Source organism: Passer montanus, unplaced genomic scaffold (genome assembly GCF_014805655.1).
Source record: "Passer montanus isolate IOZ18808 unplaced genomic scaffold, ASM1480565v1 scaffold18, whole genome shotgun sequence".
NCBI lineage: Eukaryota > Metazoa > Chordata > Aves > Passeriformes > Passeridae > Passer > Passer montanus.
The window spans coordinates 14,936,240-14,960,061 of NW_024365381.1; positions in this window are offsets into that span (position 1 = coordinate 14,936,240).

A 23,822-nucleotide genomic window follows, 5' to 3' on the forward strand; every position below is an offset into this window, starting at 1 on the left:
TTATTTTCCAGATCTGTTAAAATGTAGAAAGGTTTTATTTCTACTGCAGGTCAAAAGGTGTAATAGTAGGTCATACATTTTGGTATATTTATGTCTTGAAAAGAGTAGATAACAAGTATATTTTAAACACATTTCTTCCAAATATGATATTGAAGCCAAACAGTACTACCCTAGGTTCATCTGTATTCACAAAAGGACTGTATGCTTACTTGGAGATTTGAATTTGCATGGTATATATCCTATGCAGCCTTATAGAAGAAATATTTCCATTTTAGAATTCAACTTTTGTAACCTTTGGCAACATGTAGTATCAATGGCTCTTTGTTGCTTAAAAAAAGTGAAACTGTAAGCTATCCACAAGGATATGCAGGGCATTGCTATAGCAACACAGCCTCCCTTCCAGCACTAAGAGAAAAGTCATGAATAAAAGATGGGGTTCTAAAGACAACAAAATAGAAAAGGTTGTTTCAACCCTTCTAATACCTGACATTTGCAGTTATTTTGTTAAATGCAAACCAAAAAAATGTTAGGAAAGGACATGCCGTTGTTGAAAGTATGCATTTATATATTGGGAATGTCACCAGGCAGATATACACTTTTTGCATTTATCAGCTTAGAAAAAGGAGCAGAAAACATGAAGCTGACAGCATGCAATTTCTTAAAATTTACATAAAAAAATAAACATCTTAAATATCTATCTGACTTGAAAATCAGTGTTTGCTTTCTATCTGAATTAGCATAACGAAAATATAATGTTGGAAAAACACCACCATTTTCTGGTGCACACTTGAGGTTTTTAAAAAATTGAAATGGAAATTGTACTTCAGAAAAGGAAAGATTTCCAGCCTCAACAAATTTGTATTTTCCTTGAGTTGAATAGAGATTATAATGAAAGTGAAGCTCAATCTCATTTTCCTCTGTGCCCTACTCCACTTTCTGGCCCTTAGTATTTTTCATGCAAATTATTAAAGAATTAACTCTGAGGCATAAGGACAGCTGTATGGTTTGAAAGGGTCTTTTAAAAAATGCATATTATTTGTTACTGCATTTCAATTCAGATTAAATCCAAAAAGGACAACAAGACCATTTCCTGGCTATGGTCTTGTTTACTAAAAGATTCTTATTAAAAAAATACCCTTTCTTTAGAAAAAGAATGATAATCTTGTTTTATTTACTCTTTGGAGTAATCTGCAGTGTATATCTGCACCAGGACTTTTTCTATTTGAAATGATACCATAGTGAGAGATGACTGTTGGTTATGCTGGCTAATTTTCACTGAGTGACTGTAAATGTGGTGCAGGGAGCAATGTGATCCAGGAGTGTTAAAACCCCCTCACCTGTCAGTCCCACATCTTGGCTTCAAAGCTGGGAACTCACTTCCTGCAGTGCATAAGTTCAGTTTGCTTTGGGGATACACTTTGTCTATAATTACGTCTTTCCACTGAACAATACAAGTATGGCATTTAAATATGGCATTAATGGTCCTTGGGCTTGCAAAATTAAAAGCTTTTGCAGGGAGATGGTGAGATAAGTTCCCCTTTGCATCCCTTCTGCTGCAGAGCTGCTGGTTGTTTCCATTCTTCAAATCCTCTTTGTTCTGCTTGGTGGTTTTGTGGTGTGTCACATGTTGCATTGAAAGCCTTGCCTTGGCAAGACTTGTGGCTCTTTCACAGCCCTAGACACAGGAGCAAAACTCAGTTCTCTGTGTTCCTGCAGAATTCTGATTTCATGCAAGAGACCTGCTATAGCAAAAACTGGAATGAAAAAAAGATATATCTGCATTTAATAATTCTGGAAATATTCAGCCAATAAATTTATTTCCATTTGGATATCTCAGGACATTTCTTTTAATCACGAAACTTGTAAAAGGTGTGTTTTCCCAAAGAAATATCTCACCATCTATCACAGATAGCCTTCACCTACATTATTGATGTTTTTCTAAATGAAAAGAGGCACCTACCATCCAACTCTGTTTGGCAATTTTGCTATGTAACATTATTACCTTGGGAGATGAGGGAAAGACAAAATATCACTGACAGGGAAGCAGAGGGGCATTAAAATCTGAAGTTGTTAGCATGCTATTATTCTGATCAGCAAAACTGTGCAGTGTCACTGTCACAAACCGTTACCAACATGATCCCATGCCGGTGGTTAAGGGTATTTTAATACTCTGTCCAGTGCAATTTCATAATGATTCCTTTCTCCAGCCCTTCTGGTGACCAGGCACGCTCAGACAAAGAGCAAGTATTTAATGTTCTCTTTGCCACTTTGAGCAAGCCTGTAGTTACCTAATCCCACCATGTTAGAACTCTCTGATTTTTGGACAGTCCAAAGAGACTTCCTTGCTAAAATGTCAAAATTAGCAGGCTTAGACTATGGTGTTGAGATTTATTTTTGTTTTGAGCAGTTGTCTGTCCACCTTAAAAATGATCTGTTACTTTATTTTTTCCTCTGGAGATAAGGAGAATGTTTTTGTGTTGATCTTCTATTTCCTATTTTAACTACAGCTTAAGTTGCCCATGCCAGTTTTGTAACTTGTTATGAAAGAGATACATATTTTTCAATTGCTGTCTCCTTTTTTTCTGGCATGTCTGTCAATACAAGGTCTCTTTATCACTGAGAATGGTCACTGCTCTGATCCCACTGTCTGTGTACTTGAACACTATGAAAAAACAAGACAAACTACATGTAAGCATTGAAGTGGACTAGCAGATCCTTTTTCATATTAGCATTAGCATTCTCTGTGGGAAAAATGATTAACATTCACCAAACCGTTTCTCACTGCTACTGAGCGAGGCAGTTCTAATACATGTTCCAACAGTGCTTCTTAGGTCATGGATTCCTCTCATAGTTTTCAGTAGTTTGTTGTTGAAAACCTTTGTAAGATGTGATGTGGTTTGCCTCTGTCTTGTCTGTCATGCTTGCTCCTCTGGGTACAGGACTCTGTGTGTCCTGGCACTCTTGACCAGGGCAACTTTCCTCCTGCCTCCTGTTGGACTTCAAGGTACACCACTGCTTTCTTGTCTGGTGGGATACAATAGGCACACGGCCATCTAAATCACCTTGCATCCAGGTAATAAAGAGCACAAGAAACTAACAAAAGAGTTTTCAGAAACATTTTATCATTGTATTAGAAATTATGTTGCCATAATCCACGGCAGCTTCTGCTTTCAAGGCCTCATAATTTTTGTCTTAAACATGAAACTCAAAATAAATCTGCAATTAAAGTCTCTGTGGGAAGCATGATGTACTTTTCTTTTTAGTGCTAGACTGCATCTGAACAGAGGTTGGTTATTGCTTCTTTGACCTGGCATGTGGCTTCACTTGTCTCTAGACAGAAAACATGCCATAGCAAGTAGCAGAGCAGCCAAAACCCCTGCAACTCAAAACTGAAAATAGGCCACATTTGAAATATGGCTAGGTGGAACAATGAGGCATAACTTGAAATGTGGAAAATATGTACAGGTGCCTATTGCAAAGGTAAATGTGTGTAGGTTTTCTGCTGCACCAGGACGATTCTTTACCAATAGTATTCCAAAATAACTGAAAAAAAACCACATTATATCAACACAGAGGAAAAGTGAAACTGTTTTGACAACATAACAAGAACCCTAAAAAGAAACACACTGTGATTATTTAATCAATTAGTAAAGAACTTTATTTATGAGTGCATAAATAACAAGTAATAAAGGCCATGAAGTGCATAAAAAAAAGGAATCAGTGGCAATCCAACAAAATAAAGAAGAAATATAAAGAAGAACTCTGTTCAAGGAGTTTATCTACCACTTTATAGCCCAAGAGGCTAACAACCAATCTTGTTATGGCATTACTATTTAAGGTATGACTTTGATGTCTGTGAAAGTTGCAAATCTATTTACATAAGATTGGGCCAATTATTTTTGCAGTTGCATTGGATGGCTTGATTTATTAGTAAGTGTAAACAATTAAGTGATTCCCAGTAGAATCCATGGTTATTTTTATTATTAATTAAAACATTTCTGAAGAAGGAATCTCTCATTTACAGGAATTTCATTCAATCTTTTTAAAAAATGCTAAAGATTAGATAAAGTGACAGCTGTAATATTCTTCTGATTTCACACTCTAAAAAGAGTACATTGTGATGTATTCATTAATGAATTTGTAGTTTTTGGCTAAGAGAAATATAGAAAAATGCAGAGTTTCTCAAGCTCGGGTACTTCTGGGATGCAGAACTTGTTACAAGCTAAGGCAGATTTTTTTTACAAGAACCTCATGGAGAAATAATTGGCAGAGTATGCTTGAGAAGGCTTCATGAATGCTTTGCTAACACTCTGTTAAAAGAGCCTCCTCTTCTCATCAATAGAATTGAAGGTTAAACATTTAAATTGCAGAAAGTGGAGCAAACACCTGTTAGCTAATGTGAATAGATGTATATTCAACAACAAAAACTTTCATTCTAATGTTTTACACACAGACAAAATCTCTTCAGAGCTTCACAGCTACACATCCCATTGATTACACTGTGAGTTAATTAGAGCAAGAGTACTAGGGTGGAGTGTTGTCCTTGAAAACCTCATGATGTTGGCAAGAAAAGATGTGCAAATGATTGTTTGACTCCTGGATAACTTATCTGGCTTTTGTCTCAGCTGGAGCCTGGGTCTATATTTGTGTGAAGTTCTCTGAGGACTGTTGTCAGGCATTTCACTGCTGTTAGCATGGCTTCATAGCCATCACAGGCCATCTTTCTACAAAAGAATTCTACAGCACAACAAAGTTCAGTGGTAAAATTGTAAAACAGGGTTTGCAAGACAAATGTGGCTTCCATTCTTCTTTCCTGGCTCCATGTTCTCCTAGTTGCTGTGTGGGAAGTGCCTCTGTTATGGACGAATGGTCCAGTGTCACAGAGACAGAAGGAGGAGATAAGAAGCATCACTTGGAGAAAAGAGACAACCAGCTTTATGTTATTTTTATAACAACATAATATTGAACAAAACAAATGGAAAACTAGAGAAGAAAGAAGACAGCACAGGAGGTTATCTATTGTCTACTTTGAATGCAAGTAGGTGTACAGATCCCAAGCCATTATGTTTCCTATTATTACTATTTTAAGATGGCTCTATGACAAGACTGCACCTGGATCCTGAGGGAAAAGGGCCTTTATTCCCTGCACCCTCTTATGAAAGAAATGTAAATTAGCTGAGGTTGACTTAGACAGAGGCTGTGTTCCAGGTTCCACTGCTATCTGAACACAACAAAATAAATCAGAGAGGCTAAAAAGAGGAAGAAAGTTAGGTAGACAAATAAAAGAATGTACAGGGCTATGGAAGAAGAGAAAAAATAACCTAAAAATGTCAGGGAAAAAATTAACAGAGCAAGGTGTAGAGAAATGGGGAAAAATGGTATTAATTTTGAAGAGGGTAAAGAAAAAAAAAGACCTTTTTTGTTTTCTTTTTTGTTTTCTATGTTGCAAAAACAGATTTACATGCAGTTGAAATTATTTTCAATGTTGTGTCCATAGATTTGTGGATGCTTGTGTATATCTTAGATTGACTAAATCAGATTTTTCTACATTCTTGCATAATGTGGTTGTGTGCAGTATTTTAAGTGTATTTGAAAGAAAAATATTGCTTTTCTAGTGTGAAGTGCATAGAAGAGGGCTTTGGTTGCAATCCATGTAATTACAAGATGGAAAATTCCTCTTGGCAGTGGTGCTGACATTCTTCAGCTCCTATTATTTAAATTTCAGGCAGTCTTGGAAATTGTTCCTGGTTTCATACTCACTTAAGAAAGTAAGAGGCCCAAATAAAGTCTTTAGTCCCCTTTATTCACCTTTGAAATGTGTTCAATATTTGCTTCATGGCACAGGGGTTTTAGACCATTCAATATATGTTCATTGATATGAACCTCTTTTCCCACACACCAACTATTCCTCACTGTGCTAGGGTGGCCTTAGTGAATTTATCTCTGGGTTAAACAACCAAATCTTCAATCTGATCTTATTTCAAGGGAGCTCACTGTGCTAGAACAAAACCCCCAAACCAATCTGGGTAAAAAAAAGCCATTGAGAAAAAAATTATCAAGCACTATTTGTATCCCTGAAACAATTTCACTGTGATCTGGGTGAACCTGGTTAACTGGGGAGGTCTCACGTGACTGAAGTCCAGCAATGTGATGCTTATCTACAATCAGGGCAGGAAGGAAGATCTGGGAGCTGTGGGCCTGCCAGCCTGACCTTGTGTCAGCAAAGGTTATGGAGCAGGCCTTGGTGCCAGGGAAGGTTATGGAGCAGATTACCTGGAGTGCATCACAGGGCACCCAAAGGACAAGCTGGGGACCAGGCCCATGCAGAATGGGTTTAGAAAAGGCACGTCCTGCTTGATCTGCCTGAACTTTTATAACCAGCTGATCCACCGAGTAGAAAGGCTGTGGATGTTTTCTACCTGGCCTCCAGCAAAGACTTTGCTACTGCATCCCACAGCATTCTCCTGCAGAAGCTTGGAGAGGAGCTCTGTCCTTTTGCTGGGTGAAAAGCTGTCTGTGTGCCCAGGCCCAGGGGGTGGCTGTGAAAGGAGCTACACCCAGCTGGCAGCCGGACACCAGTGGGGCTCCCCAGGCTCAGTGCTGGGGCCAGTCCTGTTTAACACCTTTGGTGATGGTCTGGACGAGGGGATCAAATGCACCCTCAGCAAGTTCACAGACAACACCAAGTTGAGTGGGAGTGTTAACAGGCTGGAGGGTGGGAAGGCTCTGGGGGGATCTGGACAGGCTGGATCCATGGCCCCAGGCCAGGTGTGTTAGCTTCTATAAGGTGAAATGCTGAGTCCTGTCCTTCGGCCACAACAACCCCAGGCAGTGCCACAGGCTGGGGGCAGAGTTGGAGGGTCTGAGAGTGGCCCAGGGAAATTTGCCAACAATGTAAGGGAGACCCCTATAGCTGGTCTTCCCACTTTTTGACCCCTCAGTGGGTTTTCCTCTCTATTTGTATGTGTTACCCTCAGCTAGCAACTGCCAGCACCTGTGAAGGACTCAAACCAACAGTTTATGGAATAACAGTCTTTGTTGATATAAAATTGTGACAGGTTAAGGTTCAGGGATTGTCAGTGATAGTACCTGACTGCAAACACATATTTAAAGCAATACACAGAAAATCTCTAATCCCCAGTAAAAGTATTCCACACACATATAGTGTGGTTGTTACCCAATAAGGATCCCTGTGGGGGGAGACAGATTCAGCCTATTGACAGATCCCAGCAGTTACAATGGAGACTTTCCTAACTTTCCCCCCATTCTCAACTTACTTTCATACCATTTCTTTATGCTTAAGTGGAGCTTGAGTGACTCGAGTCATAAATACCTTTGTTACTGATTTGTGTACAATTATCTTGCTTTGCTGTTAAAGATACAGTCACAACAATATAGAGCCCATACCCAGTGAGGGGTGGCTGTACTGGTTGCCCCTTGCGGGTGAGTAACTTTGGGGTGGAGTTGTGTGCCAACATTACAATTAGGCTATAATGAGCCAAGGGAGAGAACCAGTGAACCTAAGGAGAGGGATTTTGCCAGAGCTGTTGGCTCAGCAGCAGGACACCTCCCCTCCCTCGGCTGACAGGTGCTGTGGTGTTGTCAGCTGAAAAGTGCCATCGAGTTCCCCTCCCTGCAAGGATTTCAACAGAACCTGGCCCGTGGCATCTCCACTCTTCTCCACCCTCCATTCCATGCCCCTCAGCAGGTGCTTACAGCTGTATCAGGAGTCTTCATGGAGCATGCCAGCTGCTTTCCATCCGGGGAGTAGCAGCTATATTTTACCCTACAATATCTATACAGTTGTGACTCCTTTTAGGATGTGAATATAACTTCTCAGTTTCCTCTGATTTTACTGCTGGCCATCTTCACACAAATGGGACATGGAATAAATTTATTACTGAATTAGAAATGGGTTAAAAAACGGGGGAAAAAAGATTAGGATAGTTTATTTTTTTCTAAAAGATTTTGTAGATGAATGGATGGAGCTGTACTCTACTCAATATATTCTTAATTGATCTAGCAAACAGTGCGAATAATGAGACCATTTTTGGCAAATATGAAATTATTTAAGATAGCCAAATTTTATTGTAAAGATTTGTGTAAGGAATTAGTGTTGAATGGTTGGTTGAGAAAAGACTAAATTAATTCTAAGTAAACCTCCTGAGGGAAAAACAGTTTTAATGATGAAGCTCATAGTGGTGGTCTAAATTAGCAAAGGTCTCAAAACTCTTCTGATTAATTCCTTTAAGACATTACCCCAAATCTCAGCCACCACTATCAAAAGAAAAACAGGATACTAAGAAGCACTGGGAAAGAATAGAAATAATAATAAAAAAAGCACTAGAAAACTTCATTATATTGTATATTGATGAGATGGAATCATAATAAATGGTTTGTGGAAGTATAGAGGAAAACAGATCTAGAAAGGGCAGAGAGAAGAGCAGAGAGGGAGGGCTAGGGGTATGGGACAACTTCTGTGAGATATAACTGTGTAGCAGTACTCCTTAGCTTGGAAAAGAGACAACAAAATGTGGGTGTGAGGGAGGAATAGCAAATTATGAATGACATGAAGAAACTGAATAGGGAATGATTACTCACTGTGGGGTACCCAAGGAAACTATTAGGCAGCAGGTTTAAAACAAACAAAAGAAAGCTCTTTCCTGCATAACAATATTACATGTTGAGATTCATTTTCATTGGATGCCAAAATTACAAATAAGTTTAAAAAATGATTAAACAAATTTTGTAAAAAAAGACCGTGAAGAGCTATTAAACATGAGATGGATTATTTGAAACAGAATAGCTGGCAGCTACTGTTCTACATTCTGCCTTTCATATGTTCTTTTTTTTCTTAACATCAGGTGTGGGCCACTAGCTGAGAAAAATCTTTTGGTTTTTAGTTTGATCTAGCATATCTGTTTTTATGTAAAGCAGCCTAGAAAATATGGTTTATTCAATACTAAGTATGCAAGCTCTGATTCTGCTATCCTTTATCCCAGCCTATTGTCAATATAAAAGCTAACCTGGTTTCTTTTGGGCAGCATGATTAAATGTCATATAACTGAGCACTTCTGAATCAATAATATGTCAATAATAATTCAACCAAAACCTTCTATTAAATGACACTTTTTAGACATTTATCATGTATGTAATGGTATGCAAATATTTTCAATGTTACTAAGGAAAAGAAATAAATATAGAATATACAACTTGAGACACAATAAGTATCGTATGGCTTAAGGACAAATGGGAGAGAAATATCTCCACAATCTAGCAAGGGATGCTAATCCAGTTTCTCTATGCTTTCTCTAATTTTGCTTTAGTGAAGAAAAATTAGGCAGGAATGAATGGTTAAGTATTCTCAATATCTTTATGTTTACAAAATAGTGCCAGAAGAACAGTAACCCAGGTGGTTTTTGTCCCTTATTACTGTATGAATGTGGAGACTTCCATTAATTTCAAGGGCTACTCCCACTAAATGTGTGATTTCTGTGGGAACAGAAAACAGCCTGGTTGGAGAATGTGGGGGTCTTCACAGATCTTCAAAGCCAATGTGACAATGATCCTTTCTCTGTCAAGGCCCAGCGTCAACAAAACTACAATTTTGGAATTGGCACATGGAAGGTCAACAAAGCAGAGACATCTGTTGGATACAAAGCTAACTCTGGTAGCAGAGTTGTCACTGAGAGTGAGAGAAAAATCCTGAGGGTTTCTTCTAAGGAGGGAAAATGAGATTCTCCTGACTGCAAAGCTGAGAAAGATACAGGTTGGATTTGTTCTGCTGGTTGAGAACACTAAGGAAAAAGAAAAAACAAAAAGGCCCAAATATTTGAGGAAGAATGAAGCCCTTAGAGCTCATGCCATGGTGGGCAAATGAGAGAAAATGGAAAGGTTGGCTGTTAAAATTGCTTTCCACAACTGAAATACTGAGTTGAACTTTCAAGGACCAAGTGTTCTCATAGTAATTTAAAATTTATGAACAGGTACTGTTGTATTTTTTGGAATATTCACTTCTGAAAGCTGAAGAATGACAAAGCTCATTTGAATGGGTGTCCTGCCACCCAGGCAGCTTCCTAATGGAGCTGGGACTTGGACTGACATTTGTTTCCAGGGTAAGAGGTCTGACAGCATTAGACAGGGCACTGGTTTGGTGTGATGATGTGTGTGCCTCTGGACAGATTCCAGCTGTAAGAGCAGCATGTCTGCTGTGTCAAGTTGGGCTGGCTGGGAACACCAAGTGGGGGTGGCTGCTGGTGGTGTTGGGTATACTGCACAATGCAATGGGCAATGCTCCTGCCAGGCTGAAAGCCTGTGCTGTAAGAGAAGCACTGTCTCAAGCACTGCATAAACATCCCGATCTTTGAGACTCAGACAGACTCTGAGAACATTTCTCCCTCAGCAGGGCTCAGGTGTCATTGCATGTGCTTCAGTGTCCACATTTTGGTGCTTTGAGGAATTTGTGTCAAAAATTGAGATGCAAATTGAATGCATGTATCAGTGAAGATTAGACTGCAAAATTACTGTCTTGAACTTTTCACATTTTTCTCATCTTCTCTGCCATGTCTAATGCATCATGGTCACTGTCAGTTGCTTTCTGATTATGTTTGATGTATGTTTGCACCTGATGGAATCAACTAGTTATTTGCAGAACTGTGCTGAACTCACTTCTTGAGTTCCTGGAATGACAGTTCGATGAAACCAGAATAAAAATGGGATCTGCATTTATGCTGAAGTAGGAATATTCAAAATGAAAAAATTCCTTATTTGTAGTTTATGTGAGATAGTATCAGTGTAGGTTTGTTTTCTGTGGGCTAGTGAAAAGTCTTGGGTGAAAAGAAAGAGCAGGATTCAGTTCCTGCTGTTACTCTGCAATTTTAAATAAAATATCCAAGACTCACAGGCTTCATTTCTTCGTGCTGTTATAAAGAAGATCATGAACCTTGACCATACTTGAAAATTATTTTGTATTTTAAGTTGATAATACAATTTTGAAATTATTTTAATAAAAAATTAATATGAAGGGAAGAAATATTTCCTCAAAACATTTGAGAATGGTAAAATAGAAACTTACCTTCTTGGTGACTTATCCCTGCAAGTTTGCTTTGGGCTTCAGAAATGAGGCTGTTTTTTGGTTTGTGCAGTCACAGAAATGCTGGCCCACTGAAATGAGTCTGATATAAGTAAGGTACAAACAATAGCACCTCTCCTACCTAGGAACAAAATACTGGAAAATAGTTGTCAATTCTTGTAACAATATTCAGACTGTAATATTTTAAAATATGCACTCTCTCTAAACAGTACACTTTCTGCTGTCAAAACTAAGATCTTTCAAATTTCAAGCAAAGTTGATTAAATTTTCTTCTAAAGTATCCACCCAAAATTAATGCATTAAACAATGCATTTGTTCTTTGTGTCTTTAGTTGTGAAACTTCAACAATTTAACATAAAAGTGGGATCTAGTGCTGCTTGCATGCAATTGTACTGGTGATAATTAATAACTGGAGGAAGGATGGGGAGAGCAGGCATATTTCTTCTCATTTTCTAGGATTAAAACAGTGAAATTACAGTGCAAAATATTCTTCATGCTAATACTAATTATGTTTTCCCATACTTTTTCATATATGGGACACATTTTAACATGCATTCTACTCTATTAATTGCATGACATTTCTATAGGGTAGTAGAGCAATAACAGTGCTAGAGAATGTGACAGGGAATGCTGTTTTTTTTTAACTGCCAGTACTCTGAGGCAACTGTCTGAATGGATTTTCTGATTGTAGCCTTTCGTGTTGTACAAGTAACACATTTTGTGGTGCAGTTGTCAGATATTATTTAAAAGTACTATTAGATTTTCTAAATTTGCGCACAGGTTTTCTGGCCTTCCTTCTGCATCTGCATTTTTGATAGTCTTCAGATTTGTTTCTTGATTCAAAAACGTGCTTTCTACTAGATCCTCTCTCTGGTCACATGTGGTACTGTTGTGTTTTCCTGAAGCTGTTGTTTGGAATAATCTAGTGATGCTAATTCAAATTCACTTGTAGTGCTGCTGCCTAGATACATAGCAATTGTTACAGGAGCCTCCACTCTGACAAGGACAAATATTCATGATGAAGATATCACTGATTTTTAACTAATTTCCTATTTCAGCTCAGAACTGCACCATTTTTTCCTAATGAAGAGAAGCAAAAGGACAGGTATATACAACGATGTACATGTATGGCTTTATTAATCCAAAAATACTGTGGCTAATCAGTTGAAAACATGTGATGTATATTGTTTGAATTTTGTATGCCACAATGTATTTAAAGTATGAATGTCTTGGATACCACTTTGTCTACTGACATTCTGTTTTTAGGAACTAATTAAAAAAATATAATACTCTCCCTAAATAGTACTATCTCTTAGCAAAGAAAATCTCTATCATATATCTAAAGAATTAAACACATGTTTTTCAATTAAAAATCTAGGAATTTATTTCCTTCTTACTCATAACAACTCCATTTTCGTCAGTAACTACCATTGATAAATGGTGCCTTTTAAAGTGCTGATGGTTCATTGCAGTAGCCTTCATTAAATCCTATTAAGAAAATGTTGAGAAACTATTGCTTTTGGTTTCCCAAAAACTCCAGAACCAGTGACCACAAAGACATACATTTATTTGGGTAGGATATTTGGACATATTGACTTGCAAAAGATTGTAGATGGAGTAACTGCAGAACCTTTTCCAAATGGACACACTGCACTTTCTCAAACTATTCTTGGGTTTTACTAGATTCTGTGCAGTCTGCATGGCCAGATGGGATCCACCTAGGAACTGTTCAGTGAGAAACCTGGTGAAATTGTTCCATCATTTACCATCAGTTCTGGCTAACCAGGGAGGTATCAGACAAGTGGAAGTTAGCCATTGTGATGCTTGCCTACAAGAAGAGCTGGGAGGAGGTACAGGCCTGCCAGCCTGAGCTCAGTCCCAGGGAAGGTTATGGAGCAGATTACCTGGAGTGCATCACAAGGCACCTACAGGACAAGCTGGAGGCCAGGCCGAGTCACCATGACTTCCTTTATGACCTTTATGATTGACTGCCCTGTGCATGAAGGAAAGGCTGTGGATATTGTCTACCTGGCCTCCAGCAAAGCCTTTGCTACTGTGTCCCACAGCATTCTCCTGCAGAAGCTTGGACAGGTGCTCTGTTCACTGGGTGAAAAGCTGTCTGTGTGCCCAGGCCCAGGGGGTGGCTGTGAAAGGAGCTACACCCAGCTGGCAGCCGGACACCAGTGGGGCTCCCCAGGCTCAGTGCTGGGGCCAGTCCTGTTTAACACCTTTGGTGATGGTCTGGGTGAACTGCATCACTACATATCTGCCTGTGAAAATACGAATTTGACAGTCTCTTAGAAGAGGTCTCACAAGCCTGTCTCTCTATGCCAGTCTTGACTTTGTCCAAACTGAAGTCTTAGACCAACTTTCTCGTATCGCCTCCAAGAGATCTGTGAACTCATGTTCAATTCAGAGACAGCTACTAACCTTTGATTCTAATTCCACCTACAATTTCATTTTCTGAGTATGAATGCTGCTAGACTTGTCATGAGGCACACAGGACGGGTTTGCTATGTGGGTTATTTTTCCCATTCCGGCTGTCTTGATGATTCTTGCTGCAACATTTCAAATCTTTCCTTTCATTTCATGTAGCAGAAGTTGGCATTATCTTGTGACTCCAATATTATGGCATATTTTTTGTCTTTTGTTGTAATTTTGTTCCTCTGATAATTCTTCATATTGCTGCGAAGGTCTTCCTTCTGTGTTTCTATTACCTTTAATTCCCTTGCTTTGCAAAATCCATCCCCCCTTGCTTCACTAAACTTAAGCTGTTGATTGATTCTTGAGGTTTTTCACAACAGTTTGCAGCATACTTAGGTCCTTATCTTCAAGATTGAGGGTGAACACCAAGCTCCAGTTGGCTCTGAAACAATTACCATGTATCTAGGCAGCAGCACTACAAGTGAATGTGAATTAGCATCACTACAGATTATTCCAGTAGTTCCTATTCATCACAAACAACAACAGCTTCAGGAAAACATAGTGCTACTACATGCAATCAGGCAGGAAATAGATCACAAAGCATGTTTTCAAATCAAGAAACAAATCTGAAGACTATCAAAAAATTCAGATGCAGAAGGAAGGCCAGAAAATCTGTGATCAGATTTAGCAAACCTAATTGAAGCCCAGCCTTCTCCACCTACTTGTTGAAGTTCCAGGCAGACACATTTGTTTTTCCCCTGTAGTGCTTCTATACCTACCCCTAAGCTGGGAAACGGGAATATCCCTATAAGCAGACCCAATCTACTCCATTATCCTCCAAATCCCTGCTTAATATTCTTCTTAACTAAGACTAATACATGAGAGCATGAGCACAGTCTCCTGAGATCAAGCTGAGCGATGCTGGTTGCTTTATCTCCGCCATTGGTGCTTGCATTAATTTCCTCTGTACTTTGCAAAATAAGTCATCTGAAACAGGGGCAAGTAGGATAAACACTTTTACTGCAATGCAGTTGATAAGTAATGATTTTGGAAGGCTGGCACTTCTAGGAGATATTGCAATGGTGGCCTATGCTATATGAATGCTACAGAACATGTAGCTTTGGCTGAACAATAAGGTGTTAAGGGATTTACTTTTCATTTCCTTACTTCTATGAAAGGTTTATTTTATTTTATAGAAACCTTTATTGTTTTTCAATTAAGTTATTTGTATAATAACGGCATGTGTGGGTAGCACAGGATGATAAATATTGAATACGTGGAAGTGATTCATATTTCATGAACTCTGATCCTGACCTTCTTCAATTACCAGAACAAATTACATTAATTACACCAAATTACACGACAGGTGGAGGAAGTTGTCATTAGTATCCATTACATACAGCAATATAGAAAGAAACTCCCTGGTTTTCTGTGGTAATTGGCTGTAAGCATGACCACTCTTACATAACAGGAATAAACCCTCAAGAGGCGATGGTTTTTTTTGTATAGTTTTCATGTAGAAAGAGCTTACTTATTTCAGAGTAAAGAAGTTTTTCCTGAGTGATAAAACCAATGGAGCCTGGGTGCCTATGAATTAAGATCTACTGTGTCCAGCAGACCTTTTCCACCTCCCTCAAAGTCCTCTCTAGCGTCCTAAACCAAGCAGTGATGTGGGTGCCACACATGGACCGCCTGCCAGTGTTTGTGCCAGCTGCATTGGCAGCTGCAAGGGCTATTTGTGCTCCTCTGGGGCAGACATACATTCCTGGCCTTTAGAATTTATTGCTAACTGCTGGTCTTCAGGAAAACTGTAGGAGTGAATCGTTTGTAAGTTTCAAATTTGGGTTAACAATGATTGTGCGTGTGTGAAATTAGATGAGAGGAAGATACTGTGGTAAGAGAAACTACATTTCCCCAGGCAAAGAAACAGTGATAAATATTTTGTGCAAAAGCCAATATCCAAAAATGTGCACCTGAGAATGATCACGAATGACCCATGTGATAGACTGGTGCAGCATGGCATTATGCTCCACTAGGAGCCCCACCAGGATCTCCCACAGAGTAGGCTTTCCTCTCGCTCTTCCTTTTTAGTCACAGTGCATTTTTTCTGAGGGGAAAGACCTCATGTGATAAAAAAGGGACATATTTTGGTATTGTTGCATTTTAACCCCAGCCAGCAGTTAAGTACCCTGCAGCTGCTTGCTCACTCCATGCCCTTCCTCAGTGGGATGGATGGGAGAATTATAAGAAGGTAAAACCTGTGGGGTGAGACAAGAGCAGTTTAGTAACTGAAACAAAGTAAAATATAATAACAATAACGACGACAACAACAATAATAATAGAGAGAAGGAGACAGAGGAGGAAAAGGGACATAAAAAAATGAGAGAGGGTAATAAACCCCAAGAGCAATAAGTGATATGCAATAGAATTGCTCACTATCCACTGACAGATGTACAGCCTGCCCTCAGCAGTGCTCAGTCCCCTCTGCCCAACTCCCCCCAGTTTCTACATTGGGAATGACATTCTATATTGTCAAACATTCCTTTGGTCAGTTTGGTCAGCTGTCCTGGCCAGGCTCTCTCCCAGCTTTTTGTGCCTCCTCACTGGCAGAGCATGAGACACTGAAAGACCCAGACTTGGGGTAAGCACCACAAAGCAACATCTAAAACATCAGTATCTATCAACTTTATTTTCATACAGAATCCAAAACAGAGCAGTGTACCAGCTACTAGAAAGACTACCAGCTATCCCAGTCAAACCAAGGAGAGATTGAAGAAACAAGAAGTTTCTTCATGATGACATAGTTGAACTGTTTACTAAGCACAATGGAAACACCCATTTTACCAAAATTCAGAAATTCCCATTTTTCCAAAATGGGGAAATACCCATTTTACCATTTGCTATTTCTCTCTTCAGAAAGAACTGAAGAGCACAGATAAGATCTTGTTCTTCCTTCACTTTGTTTTGTAAAGCCTTTAACTGTGTTCTTCCCTGTAGAGCTTGTAATGTGTGCTTTTGCTTTCCTTTGCTCTTTCACATTGTTCCATTATTCATCATTAAACAAAGTTTTATCACTGTTGTTATTTTGTGTTAAGAAAAAGAGTTTTAATTTAAATCTTTCAAGGCAGTATTCCAAAAATAAAAGAAAAAATGTATTAAAAAACCTGAATAACTTCCTCCTAATTTTTAAAAATCTCTGATTGTCTGTGAGGAGTTTAGAGATTGTGAGTCTAAAAATTTATGGCTTATTCCACTATCTATTATTTGTATTATTTAATTCCCTTTGTCAACATTTTTTAGCCAGTTGAAAGGCTCAAGCAGTGTAATATAAATGGAGACACCTCTCTTTTCTGGATGTTTGACCAGAGCAGACTTTGACATTGCATGTAATTTATCGGCACTATATATCTAAATACCTCTTAGGACTGGGGCCTGAGACCCTATTAATGTAATTGACTCTTATTAGGCTCTTGGAGTGGCTTCATGAAGGACCATGTGCAAAAATAGCATGTACAGGTATTTTCTACATAGGTTTGTTTTGGGTTTTTTTTTAATGCAGTAGGCATGATAAAAATAAATGAAACTGTTCCATAAGTCCCAGTTTGTTTCCCAGTTAGGTGAGTGTACAATTTGATATATGTAAAAAAAACCCCCAGTCATGAGCAACAAATGGATCTTTAAAAAAATGCAGTGAACCCTCTCTGTGAGTGATGAAGCAGTCACTATTTTCACATAAGCTCTTTGGTACCCCAGTCATGAGCAACAAATGGATCTTTCTTTAAAAAAATGCAGTGAATCCTCTCTGTGAGTGATGAAGCAGTCACTATTTTCACATAAGCTCTTTGGTTTCACATAAGCTCTTTGGTTTCAAAAACGTAGTAAAATCTCATAAATGAAATGCACAAGATACATCAAGAAGTATCAAATCTTTGCAAAAAAGACAACAGAATCTGTTGGAGGAGACAGTGGAAAGTTTTGAAGGAAGACTTAAAAAAAGAATAAAACCTTAAGAAGTTCTTTAAAAAGTGGATGAATGTGATATAAGCACAGTGGTAGCCAGTGCAGTGTCACTGGAGGAAATAGTCTGGCTAGCATGGCTTTCTGTGACCTTCCACACCACCTGGGACATATTTGGCTGGACCGACCTCAAACTGGGAATGTCAACTCCTCTGTTGCAATTACCTAGAAAATATCTTTAAACAGTACAAATCAGTCTATGATTAAAAAACCTTCCATCTTGTTGATCTACCAAATACTTTAGAATGATGGCCCAGCACTGTAGTTTGTGGAACAAACAATGTATTTCTGTTATAGGTGCACTTTGTCACTAAGATGAAGGATAAGAGCCCTGGGGCTAGAGACAGTTGTATTGTGTATAATGAGATTTCTGCAAGAAAAAAGCTAAATGTTGTAGAATCAGAATTTATAAAGGTTTTTATATTATAACAAACACACAGACCTTTTAAGTAGTGGTCTTGAAATCCAGACCTTCAACAGCATAGTCTGAAATGTCATAGGCACACGTCAGCTCACAATGCAGGAAAAGAAGAATTTATGGGGCACAGGATTTAGCCATTCCACAGTACATTAAATAGGACTTCTGAAAGCTTTTAAAACTATAATTTAAAAAAAAAATTATGACTTTTAACTTCTTTTATAAAAGTTAAACCTAGCTACCCTTTTCTTGGAAAACTATGACAGTAACACAAAATTTACCTGTTGGATATGTTATTACAATTTTTCTTCAAGCCAGCATTGACCTTTAGTATGTAGTACCACCCAATACTGTATAGTAATTTAAATCTCTTTTAATCACTTTTGTAATATAAATGTTTTAAGTATAATAACAATTATTTTAACAAGTGTTTCCTGATTCCAGGCATGTGTAGAGGAGATAGGGTATGTAATATAGCTGACCAGATAACTGCTTTAACAAATTATATTCATTCTTCTTTATTTCACTGCAAAATGAAGAGAGTTCAGTGTAGTTCAAGGAAAGCATTGTGATAAACAGACAGCTTAAATGTGAGCAGTGTAAAGAGCAGCAGCTTGCAGAAATATTGCTATAGATACTAAGACCGTATCCTGCCTCGCTACGGACCACACATAATTGAATCATGTTCAATAGAAGGCCATTACAAAACAGTGCTGATTTGCAATGCTAATATGGTGAAGACAGCTGTCACTGGGAATTAAATATGATCATTCAAAGCCTGAATAAATGAGGTGCCCATTATCTTCTGGCTCTGCTACAGCCTGCTTAAAGAACACAAATAAATGATACTGTCTCAATAACCAGCTCAGTTTTGTCTTCCAGCCATAGAAATATGAAGAAGACAGAGGGAAGAGGGAGGGCACACAACAACATCAACAACAAAAAGCAGAGTCAATTTACAAAGACACACAGAAAACCAATGCCCTACAACTTCATTTGCAACAGAACAGTATTCGTGGAAAAATGGAGAGAAAGCTCTTTTAACCAAGCTAACATGTTGTAGTGTAGAGCATGCATACTTATTTACAAAAAAAAACCCACCAAACAAAAAACAAAAAACAAAACAAAACAAAAAAAACAACAGTGAAAAAACCCAGGTGTCTAAAAAACTCAGTCAATGATTTGCCAAAAGAAATCAGTTAGAGATGCCAAAATGTCAGATGAACTGGAACAGGTCTGCCAAGAGTGATAAAGGACAAGTCAAGGTAGATTTCTTTTCCTTTGGCCATCCAGTACTTTCAATGTAATAAAATATTTCAATTAAATTTTAATCTAAACCATAATCTATACACAAGGAAAATGCTGATCAAGTGGAAGAAATCTGTCTTTGTTTGAAGAAAAAATTTGTGGGAAGTTTGCATCATTCCACAGAGGGCAAAAAATGCAGCAGTATCAAGAAGAAGGAAAAAGAAGAGTTAATACAAAAATGAAGAATATTTCTAGTTCAGGTAGACTCTCAGAGCCAACTTACTAGTCCCTCGTGTAGCTAGCTCAGGGCTAAGTGGAATGTGCCTGTTTGAGGCTGCAGCTGAGCCCAGGTGAGGGCTGTGCAGGGCTGGGGATCCTCTGGCCAGCCTGCTCCGGTCCTGGCTGAGCAGCTGCCTGCGCTGTGGTGCTGGGCTGCTGGCAGAGGGATCACTGACAGCTGCTGTGACAAGCAATGCCCTAATTGGTATTTAATTCCCAACTCATGCCTATAGAAAATACTGTGTAAAATTTGCACCTTAAAGGAGAAAGAAGAGAGAGTACAGAGGAGTAACTTACAGGAGTCCTACTGTAAGCAGGTGTGAAAGTACTTCTTTAGACCTGTGATATCATCAAAGGACAGCAACATATGAAAGAGTACAGAGCTGTTTTTCTTCCACTGAAATATTTGCCCACCCACTGCCTCTTCACAGTGTTTTACATTTTCCAATAGGAAAAGCAGCTGTTAGAGCATGAAAATGTCAAAATGAGCTAGATAAAGTGGAAGGTAAGGACCTGAGCATAATGATGACTTAGACCACTATTTTGTGTAATGCCAGGTCTCAGAGCAAGTGACTGTTCTGAGACCTTTGACAAACTTGTGTTAAATACACAACAGGCAACGGCTTTCACAGTGGAGCTGGCTGCACATGTGAGGACATATGATGGTCTAGGGCAGTGAGATAATTCCAAAGAAAATAAAGATATGGGCAAGGATTAGAATATTCATCGTACAAAACCAACAACAAAAAATTGCTTAGAAGATGCATGACTGAAAAATTGCATCTGACAATAAGATTAAATACCAGCAAGTGCAAGGCCATATATATGGCACAGGAAGGACAATCAACAGGGTGCATAAAAACTGGGGACTAGCTCTTTAGAAGTCGAGTTTAGAAATAGGTGGAGTTTTAAAGACAACAAAAATGACAGGTGCAGTGTTTGCCGGGTATAGGATGGTCTGAATGGGTGATGCCAAAGAGTGGTAGCAAATGGAGTTAAATCCACTTGGCTCATGATTGCTGCTGGTGCTCCCCAGGGCTCAGTCTTGTGTTCAGTCCTTTTTAGTATCTTTATCTGGATGAGGGTGTTGAGTGCACACTTAGTCAGGCTGCAGATGACATCAAGTTGGATGGTGGTGATGATCTGCTGGAGGGTAGGAAAGCTCTGCAGACAGATTTGGACAGGCTGGATCCATGGGCTGAGGCCAGTTGTATGAGGCTGAATAAGTCCAAGCATTGGGCCCTATCCTTGGGTTGTAAGAGCCAGTGCTACAGAGTGGGGCCAGAGTGGATGCAAAGTGGAAAAGAACCTGGGGCTGCTGGGTGACAGCAGCTCAACACGAGCCAGCGTGTACCCAGGTGGCCAAGAAGGTCAATGGCATCCTGACTTGTATGAGAAATAACAGGTCCAGCAGGACCAAGAAAGTGTCTATTCCTCTGTGCTGGACACTGGTGAGGCCACACCTTGAGTCCTGGTCAGTTCTGGGCCCCTCCTGACAGGAAAGACACTGAGGTGCTGGAGTGTGCCCAGAGAAGGGCAACAGAGCTGGTGGCAGCTCTGGAGCACAAATCTGATGAGGAGTGGTTGAGGGAGCTGGAGGTGTTTTGGCTGGAGAAAAGGAAGCTCAGGGCTCACCTTACTAGTCTCTACAACTTCCTGAAAGGAGGCTGTAGCCAGGTGGGTGTCAGGCTCTTCTCCCAAACAACAAGCAACAAGACAAGAGGATCGGGCTTCAAATTGCACTGTGGGAGGAAAAAATATTAGGAACATTTTTTTGGGGCAGCCCAGACAAGTGGGTGAGTTACCACTCCTGAGGGTATTTAAAAGGTGTGATGTGCTACTTAGGGACAAGGTTTAGTGGTGGACTTGGCAGTGGTGAGCTAGCAGTCGGACTCAATGATCTCAGAGGTCTTTTATAACCTAAATTAATCTAAATAACCTCTAGTAGCTAATTTGCCCACTTAGGGTTATAGTTACCTTGTCTCAGTATAGAGAGACCTAAAGAATCAAAAAGTACTTTTGTTAGAGAAAGTGACTTTAATTGGCTCTACCACCTAGAAGGAACCAAGCAAGTAAAGTGCTCAGAAGAAACGGAGCAGGTGTCGTAATTGTAAGACATATATTTGATTTGTCCCAGAGGAATTCTGAGAAAAATAAAACTATTCATAATCTAAGCAAAAATTTAGAAAAACACAGGAAACTGCATGGACATATCCTACAGAAGGCAAGGTTTTTCTCCCTATGTATCTGCCTGCACCTCAGGCAGAATTAGTGAATCAGCATTAGTGAATACTGATTTCAAAAAATGTTGGCCTGATGCTTGACTGCATTACCCCCAATACCTTCTGTTCCACTTAAATCTCACAACACTGCTGAAAGAAAAGGGACAAAGCATATATAAACACAGTATTTATCCTTTAACTTAAAATCAAAGCACTTGTAACTAAAAACCAGGGAAAGGGAGAGAGCAATGGAGCAATGGGGGTGTCTTACTATCAGTAACTGGAGCACTTTCTGCATATTTCAATTCCAAGCTGAGCTGAATACTCTCAAGTTCTTGCTATTAGCCCCATTTATTTCAAATTTCTTTTGAATACTGCTGAAATTCATGGGAGAATTCCTGTTCATTTCCAGGCTTTAACTATATTTATTTTTCTGTCTAAAGTACTAGAATCTAAATTTTCTAAAATACACTCTTCATGATGCCTAGATATTGTTTCATTTCCTGTTTTATCTCAGCATCTAGAACAATAAGAAAGACGATAATGATGGTATTGCTTTCAGATAGGAATGGAATAAAATCCCCTTTGGATTGTCTTCTTGATACAGTTAAGGAATGCAGCTTTGCCTATTATGGAAACATGGCAGATTTTGGTGATTGTGGTTTCTTTTCAGACTTGCACAACTCACAGATTAAATCAATGTTTACCATAGTGAATGGCATGTAACTGATGGACACTAATTGCATTGTCTCATAAACAATGATTGCTGTTAAATTTTGATCTTTATTTCTTAATTTTTGCCTATCACTGCAGGACTGTCTGAGATTTCATTTTTCATGATAAAACAACCTTCACTGGTTCTTCAATTCCCAATGGTGTACTGCCTCATAACATCAGGGCTTCAGGTATTGCCCAGCTCTTATTATCATGGTGTTAAAGAGATGTCCTGCAAAGTGAGCAGAACTTTATAAATTCTCTGAAACCTTAAAGTTAAGAGACCCATGTGCTTAGATTCCTACATAATCCAGCAATAATTACACTTTTCCTGCTATATGTAGCAGGTAGGTGGGGGCAATTGGCTAATTAAAACCCAGCATCGAAATACTGAGTCTGTTTAATGTATTTTTTTAACTGTTGTTAATCCTGCGTATAAACTGTAATTTATTTTCTTTTCTCATTATGTGTTAGACTGAATAGGATAAGTGTTGTGCTAAAGTGTGTTGTGTTGGTAAGGTTGGATTCATAGCTATGAGGCTGTTGCACAGCAACGAGTGTTTTATCTTTACATTATGACACTACAGTAATTTTTGTATGTTATATTCAAAATACTAAAAGAAATGGTAGAGGAAGGAATAGAGATTTGTTTTCAGTTTGCAGATTTTCAGTAATTTTGTGTCTTTTCCAAATGGTCTAAACCATGTAATACTTCCTCTCAAATTTTATTAAAAATAATGCCCAGAATTTCATACTAATGAGCTGATTGGGGGGCATAAAATGTTCTTTCTGTCCATCTATTTTTATTTTTGTTTAATTTTAAAGTATGAATGGGGTGGAAAATCCTTCCACTAAAAGGCAGATGGAGATAATTGAACTCTTTTCATGCACTCCCAGGTAGAAATCAAATCCAAACCCAGAGATGAAAGGTGAGCTCTGTAACTACTATACCAAAGTATTCTTGGTAATTATCAGCATGAATGTAATTATTAACATTTCAATTATACTCACAGTATTACATCTCTCCAAGGGGTTTAACTCCACTGATTTTCAACTTGTGTTATTTTTTTGTTAGACATCCAGTTGGAACAAAGTTGCTGGATAATATTTTTGACACAAAAGGGTAACATGCCTTTCAAAATACAGGATCTATATGTTTTGTCCTCAGTGACACTTGTATGCTTCCAGATTTTGATTGCTTGGTAACACTGCTTGGCATAGTGGCTAGATTTAAATAGATTTAAATAACACAAGGAATCAGAAACGACACAGGAAATTTAAAAAAAACAACTGTATCCATACTCTTCTCTTGTAAAATATATAGTTTGAAATTGAGACCTAAATTAACAATAATTCATCCCTTAATTTTAAAATGTTATTCACTCTTTGTCTGTTGTTTAATAATTTT